This window comes from Macrobrachium nipponense, chromosome 16 (assembly GCF_015104395.2).
Source record: "Macrobrachium nipponense isolate FS-2020 chromosome 16, ASM1510439v2, whole genome shotgun sequence".
Taxonomy (NCBI): Eukaryota; Metazoa; Arthropoda; class Malacostraca; order Decapoda; family Palaemonidae; genus Macrobrachium; species Macrobrachium nipponense.
The window spans coordinates 63430481-63438243 of NC_087209.1; positions in this window are offsets into that span (position 1 = coordinate 63430481).

The following is a 7763-nucleotide window of genomic DNA, read 5'->3' on the forward strand; positions in this document are numbered from 1 at the left end:
TCTACATTCCAATCATCAAACATACCAAATTGCAGCCCTCTAGCCTCAGTAGGTTTTATTGTACTTAAGGTTAAGGTCCGCCATGGATTCTGCATCTGGCAACGCTAGTGGTGCCAGCCGCCGACGCATCTTCACTTGACCGTATCTGGAGAGCAACTGAGTGCTGCCCGGTCGTGACCGGGGGTTTCATACAGCATTATACGCTATACAGAAAACTCGATTGTGCCGAAGATTCTTAACTTCGGCGCCTTCTTTACTTGTTTATTATTGAATAGATTTTGTATGCTGTGATTATGAATTAAAGATAAAATGTAACAATATTCACAATATATTCAGTCATTTTTCTTTATCGTACATATCCCGATCAGTAACCATGTTTTCGATTTAAAAACTTATTCCTTTGTTATTTTGAAATCTTCATGATCCCTACCCGTGAGCTTTTTATAATTATGAATAATTTTTAGTTTTAAGAGCTTTCCGACTCATGTTAATCATGTTTTTATTTTTATTTTTAAATAATTATTTTAGTTTGAAGAACTTCCAGTTCTGGCTGTTCTTTCTCGAAACTGTGAAGCTTTATTGTGAAGAATGATTTTGATTTTTAATTCGTAAAGTCACCACTTCTAGTAATTACTTCTAGAAAATAGCGCAATAGAAAAGTCTTTTCGTCCATTAGCGGTAAATGCTTTCGTGGAATCAGTCTAATATTCGAAGATTCTTTCATACTTATCATGGAAAATGCGTCGACCATCAGTGGAATGATTACAGAAACAGATGATAATTAGTCTTGGACTGTTTTCTGTATCTTCTGTGTTCTTTTTATGCTTATTCTTAGACTGCGCTCTCCTATCTACTTTCTTTTTATTTATTCTTCTTATTCTTTGTCAGTATATCAACTCACGACTCTGTAAACACGCATGATGTGTACATGAAACGAAAAGCTTCCCTTTTACGGAAGAATTATGTTCTTGATTTATAGCTCTCTCGTGTCAGCAATTTGGCCTCTTTCTGCATGTGGGGCCTCTGTTAATGCAGGTCTGTTCGTTCCTGTACGTCAGCATAAAACATCACTAAATCATAAATAGCCCCCGGAGGGGGTTGATGCCGTCAGTCACCTGACGTGCTACACTGAAACCTCTTTCATTCCTTTGACTGTACCTCCGTTCATATTCTCTTTATTCCATTTGACTTCCCACCCTCTCTAAAATCAATTATTTTACAGTGCAACTTTGAGGTTTTATTCCCGTTACACTTTTCAAATCTTTTTAGTGTTCATTTCTCTTTCAGCGCCGAATGACCTTATAGGTCCCAGCGCTTGGCATTTGGCCAGTATTCTATGTATATATCCAATAACAAAAGGAAAGATAAATTACAGAGGAAGATGGAGAAGGCTGACTAGAAACAGCGACCCATTTAGTAATGGGAAAAGCTGAAGGTAAAGAAGAAGAAGAAGAAGAAGAAGAAGAAGAAGAAGGAAAGTAAAGAAGAAGAAGAAGAGATTCCAATAACAAATAGCAATGCGTCTCTTTTCAGTAACCGCATTTTTTTTCTGCGTGTAATAACTGATGCGTTTAGATTTGCTGGCGACAACCTTACTAAGACGTCCCTCAGATGGGGACGTCATGTCCCAAGGGTCGGGACTTGCCGTCTCGACTCCCAGTCACTACTGCCATGATTGGCGATATGATTTCAGTAGTGTTCAGTCAAGCGTTGTATCACCCGAGCTTTTTAATTGACGTCGTTAAAGGCACTAACTGCTTAGAAGTAAATAAAGGCGAAACAGATCTGCCTGTAATGAAGCCTGAAGTATTTGAAGAGCATTAAATTCGCTGCCGTTATTTCATTTGCTGATAGAATTCGGGCCGAGAAAGTTGGATAGATTTAATTTTTTTTAAAGCTGGGCCAGGTGAGAGAGGGAGGAGAAGTAAATCATAAAGAGAGAGAGGGAGAAGTGATTAAAGTGAGAGAATGCTTGTAGTGGATCGCAGTGAGAGGAAAAGAGAGAGAAAGTGGGTCATTGAGAGAGAGAGAAAGAAAGAGAGAGAGAGAGAAGAAGAAGAAGAAGAAGGAAGGTTGGGACAAGTGGTGTTGTGAAAAAGAGATAGAGTGTGAGGAAAGGAAAAGGGCGGGTCCGGTTGAGAAGAGGAAAAGGTGAAAGGAGAGAAGAAAGCGAGAGAATAATAACCATAAGAAAACTAATTTTAAATGCGATGATGACTGATACTCACGATTGAGAACGCATCGTTAGTCGCCCACCGGAATAACAACACAACAATAACAAAGACAACAACAACAACAACAACGGAACCAGCGGCGATTATTAAAGAGAGTCTCTGTGGCTTCCAGCGGAGTGTTCCAATGTAATTTTCATACACGTCAAGTAGCCCAATTTATTCTCATGCAAGTGTCCAAATGAAAGCGAAATACTCACGCATATCCACAAATGCAAACGGACACGATGGGAGCAGCAAGGACACGCCCACCCGTCCAGCTGGTATGGGTTTAAATGGGCGTGGGTGGGCGGTTAGCGTTATTAGATGCAATTATGTTGTATGGAAACATTTCGTCTCATTTTTTTGTGCTCGGTTTGAAATGGAATATTTTCACGGTTTGTTTTTTGTGGTTTGCTGTGTCCGTGGCTGGAATAATTCTCGAGTATTTTTATTTATTTATTTATTTATTTATCTATTTATTCATTTTTTTTACAAGCAGGACCCTTACATTTACTTTATTGACCTTCGGGAATAATTTCATATTTTATTTTTGCTATTGGCAATGCTCTTCGCTGGGAATAATTTTCAAGATTTTTAAAATTTTTATTAATTGATTAATTAAGTTATTTATTTATTTATTTTATTGTGACCCTTTGCCGCACGTTCCAGCCCGCTAAGATCTGTTGCAGGTTCGTATAGAGCCCCTTTCTTTTATCCGTGTTTGGACCAGCAGTAACTTTTTCGCTTTTGGCAAGAATTACACTGCTGACTTTTCAAGCTAAATATCTATGGGTTGCTTGAAGTTGTAAATCGTATATCTATGGATCATACATTTTTTTTTAATGAAAATGACAACCTACTATTTTATAAAAATGAAGAAAAGTGATCGGTTATGAGATATCTTGTTCCGTATCTATAAATTTTCTTCACAACCTTTTTTTCAAGATTATTTTAAACTTAATGAGTGAACGTTATCTAAAGCTTTCGGTTGACACACAGTTTCTCACGACTTTTCTGTTTACAAATCAAGTTTCTCGTAAATGATATATTTTATGAATGGTTTCAAAACCTTCAGTTTATAAGTCATTTCTCCAACGTTGCCGTTTACAAGTGGAATTTATCAAGCCTTTCAAATTATAAGTAGAGTGTCCCAGATCAAGATTTACAAATGTAGTTATTAAAAGCATATGAAATTAAATGGAGTGTTTAAGATCAAGATTGGAGTATCCCAGGGCAAGATTTATAAATGGAGTTTTTAGAAGCTCATGAATTTAACTGGAGTGTCTCAGATCAAGATTGGAGTGTATCAGAGGAAGATTTACAAATGTAGTTTTTAAAAGGTTATGAATTTAAATGAAGTACATCAGATCAAGATTGGAGTGTCCCAGGGCAAGATTTATAAATGGAGTTTTTAAAACCATCTGGATGATAAATGAAGCGTCTCAGAACAAATTTACAAATGGAGTGTTTGAAAGCCTTTAAGTTATAAATGGAGTGTCTCAGATCAAGAGTTACAAATGGAATTTTTAGAACCATTAAACTATAAGTGGAGTGTCTCGTATCAAGATTTACAAATGGAGTATCTATCTTTTAAAATATAAGAGGAATGTTTCATATCAAGGTTTACATATGAAGTTTCTCAACTTCTAAATTGTGAATTGAGTGTCTCAGATCAAGAATTACAACTGGAGTATTTAATGTACTTCTAAATTGTAAGTGGAATGTCTCAGTTCAAGATTTACAAATGGAGTTTCTCTCCAAGTTGCGATTTACGAATGGTGCTGCCGTCAAGTGTTCACATTGTGAATGAAGTTTCGAATGAAGTTTCTCCGCGTCATTCAGTCGAGTAGGGAAGTTTTCCAACACCTTCTAATTGACGGGCGAAGTTTCTCTTCAGTGTTCAGTTTATGAAGGGAGTTTCTCCGAAGTTTTCAAATTACGAATGGGCTCTATCGCTCAAGTTTCCAAATTGAGTGTTGATGAGTTATTCTACATCTACGGAAAGATTGGGAAGGCCTCCTCTTTCCTTGAGTCACCACTTAAATTCTTCCTTTTTTTTGAGTTTTCTGTAAAAGAAAACTATTGAGATGGCTATTAGTCTCTCCGTCTGCACTTTTGGCGTCCGCCCTCAGATCTTAAAAATGACTGAGGCTAGAGCGCTGCAAATTGGTATGTCTATCATCCACCCTCCAATCATCAAACATACCAAATTGCAGCCCTCTGGCTCAGTATTTTTTTTTTTTTTTTTTTGTAATTCGAGGTTAAATTTAACCATCGTTATGCGTCTGGCACCCATATAGGTGCCAACAGCGCAGGCCAATGTAGGGTTGTGAATGAAAGTTTCATGTGCCGAGGCTGAGAGTTTCATACGGTGAACAGAAAGCTCGAAGAAAGTTCGTCACTTTTTTCTTTTTTTTTTTTTTTAATTCACGTTTTGTATATCGGTTTAAGTCAATCATTTGAAGATATGAAAAAAAATTTAATTTTCAATATTTTCCTGTAGGTTTAAATTTTATATTTTGGTATGTATAATGTAAAGTTACCTTCATTATAATATTTTTATGTTATCGAAAAATTACTAATTGTCAACTTTTCATTTCAGATTTGATATCCATATTTTGGTTTGTATAATATGAAGTTGCCTTCAGTTTAATCATTCGAAAAATGTCTGAAAATTAATTAATAATTAATAATTTTTTTCAGGTTTTAAAGTCATACTTTGGTATTTATAATGTAAAGTTGTCTTCATCTCTGATACTATTTTAAAGATATCGAAAAATTACCCATTTTAAGGTGTATTATGTAATATAATGTTACCCTCATGTTTCATGTTTTACAAATCTCAAAACTGACAAATTTCCAAAACCCAGAAATTGCTAGTTTTTGAAAAATCTATGTCAGTTCGCTTCATACCTTTATATGTCAGGGATGTAAAAGATTTTCAGTCAAAAGGCAAAAAAACCATTTTCTATTTTTGTTTATTAGTTTACAAATTCTACTTCGTTTCACACGTATCGCTGGTCAATGCGTTTTTCTCTTTCACAGAAATGAAAAATGGAATAATTCGTCATTGTGACGAACGGTATAAATGAGATTATTTTTGGGGGGGCTAGACGATAAATTCTTGTCATTTATTTCGTAGATTTTTTTTTTACTTTAAACTGTGCTTTTCGGTTAATTGTCATTTGATTTCACATGTTTCCCGGCAAATGGCCGTATTTTTTTTATTTTGTCTTTTATAATGCTTCGTGTTAAAGATGCAGTTTTAACTATTTTATCTTCTTCTACTTCCAAGAATTTCTTCTTTTTCTCATCAAATGCAGTTTACTTTTACCTTTAGGTGTCTCTCCTTATATTTTTAAAATTTATTTTACGTCAAAATGTATATTTTTCCTTAAATTTTGATTTCAGATTTAATATGGTTAATCAAACGCTTTATGTTTTTGTGTGTCAGATTACTTTGTTTTGTTGGCTGTGGTATTGTGTTCGATATTAAAGATAAGAATGTATTTCAGTTGCCTTGCTTTTGATTTTGAATATTGACTTTTTTTATGGAATGCCTTGTTTTTCTGCACGTACGTTTTCAAATATGTTCTTTTCATTTATTTTTTATCTTAACGTTTAGACCAGTTTTGCTATTTCTGTCCGTGATGATTTCGTATATTTCTTCTAGCGCCAAAAGCTCTTAATTGTTTTTTATGTCAAGTTTTCCTTTTTGTTAAGCATTAAAGACAGTTTTTTTCTTCCTTTCACTGAATTTTAATTTCAGATTATTTCAGCTTTCCATCAGATGCCCTTTGTTTTTTTAAACGCTGATAGTCCGGGACTAGGGGTGCCCGAGGGAGGTCGTATTTTAACCTAATAGCTTCCTGGTTGTCTCGTTAGCGAAGCATGTTCGTTTATAACAATGAAAATACTGACATTTTTGAGCTGGAAATTCGCTGGAAAAATATTGATGGGTAATCATATTTGGACAGAGGAGGAATTCAGAGGCATCGCTTTTGTTCTTTCTTCCCGTTTCCGAGTAAGGAAGGAGGAAGGTGATTTTGTTTTTCCTTTACCAAAAGATTGAAACTAGTAAGAACGAACGAAAGAAGTAATATGTAGGTGGCTCAAGAATTAAGATTTCAGCTGACAGCACGATTTGCTTCTCAAATAATGAAGCCGCCATTACCAAGTAGATATTATTTGTATCTTGATTCAATTTGGGATTTATTTGAACATTTGCCTAAAAAGATCTAAATGTAAACCAACTCCTATAGGTATTTTACCTTAACCTAAGTTGCCCTGGAAATAAGCTCTCAGGTGTTCAAGATTGACCTAACTGCCAATGGAAACCAACTCCTAGGTACGCCACTTGAAGCTAAGATTGATTAATTGTAGGTTATTGGGTGTTGCAACTACAAGGATCAGTGAAGCCGAGTGAAGCTGGAGTGTCTCGCATTAATTTAAATTGCCTGTGGAAATAAACTCTTAGGCACTCCACCTGAATCTAAGAGGCTTCTGGAAACCAACCCTTTGGCACCCCACGTGAATCTAAGAGGGCTCTGGAAACTCGCACCCGGCTACAGTAATATAAACTGAAATACCGCAAGGAACCAGCCCTCAAATACTCCACCAGTACAACGCAGGTCTATGGGAATATACACAAATATCCTGCCTAATCAAACACGCCTACGAAAACCAGCAACAGTTCGCTCACTATTTCAGAAATGCGCACACAATCTTCCGTAAACTTCGCCTAAAACGAAGAAAAATAACGGTGTGAATTACAACTGTTTCTCGTGAAAACCTCTAGGTTTTATTGAGTCGCATCGGAAAAAATCCTTATAAAATTCACACTATTGGTTCCAAGCCTTTAAAGATGCGAGCAGTAATTGGAAACTGCATTGCGCCAGCATCTAACATTCATAACGTTTCGTTATATCTCGGACACGGTTTAGTTATTCAGATATTTCTGCTGTAGTGTTTGCATGATCTCTGTATCATTCTCATTCTTGTTGTTCGTTTAGGTAACGCACAAAATATAATTAAAAGTACACGCATCGAACGTCGTCGCTTGTTCAAGTGTTTACCTAAATGATTAAATTTTCTGTTTTTATTTTGGCAGCGCCGTTTTTGGAAGTTAAATATTTATTATTTAGTAATTATAGCTTATGCAATTTTTTCTAAGTTTTTATAACCATGATACTGATATCGAGCTACAATATTATCTTCCAAGTCTTACTTTGCTTTACAAGCTGCTAGTAAATTGGTGCATTTCTAGTTCGATTTAGTGTTCAAAGAATCTTGTGTGTTTGTGGCAGGTATTCAGTCTTCTGTTCTTGACTAATATTTTCCAAATCTTTACCGCATTCTTGCTCAACTTTGCCATAGTTTTTCAGTCAGTTAATTTTGCTAATTCGAAATAGTGTCGAGTCTGTGGCTTTGCTGGTCTTGTTTTACTTGGATAAATGTAATTTATTGTGTGGATTAGAAAAAAAGCGGCTTTATTTTAACGAGCAATTTTCCCTATATTAGCTTGGAGGGAGAACATTGTGTTGAAATTCA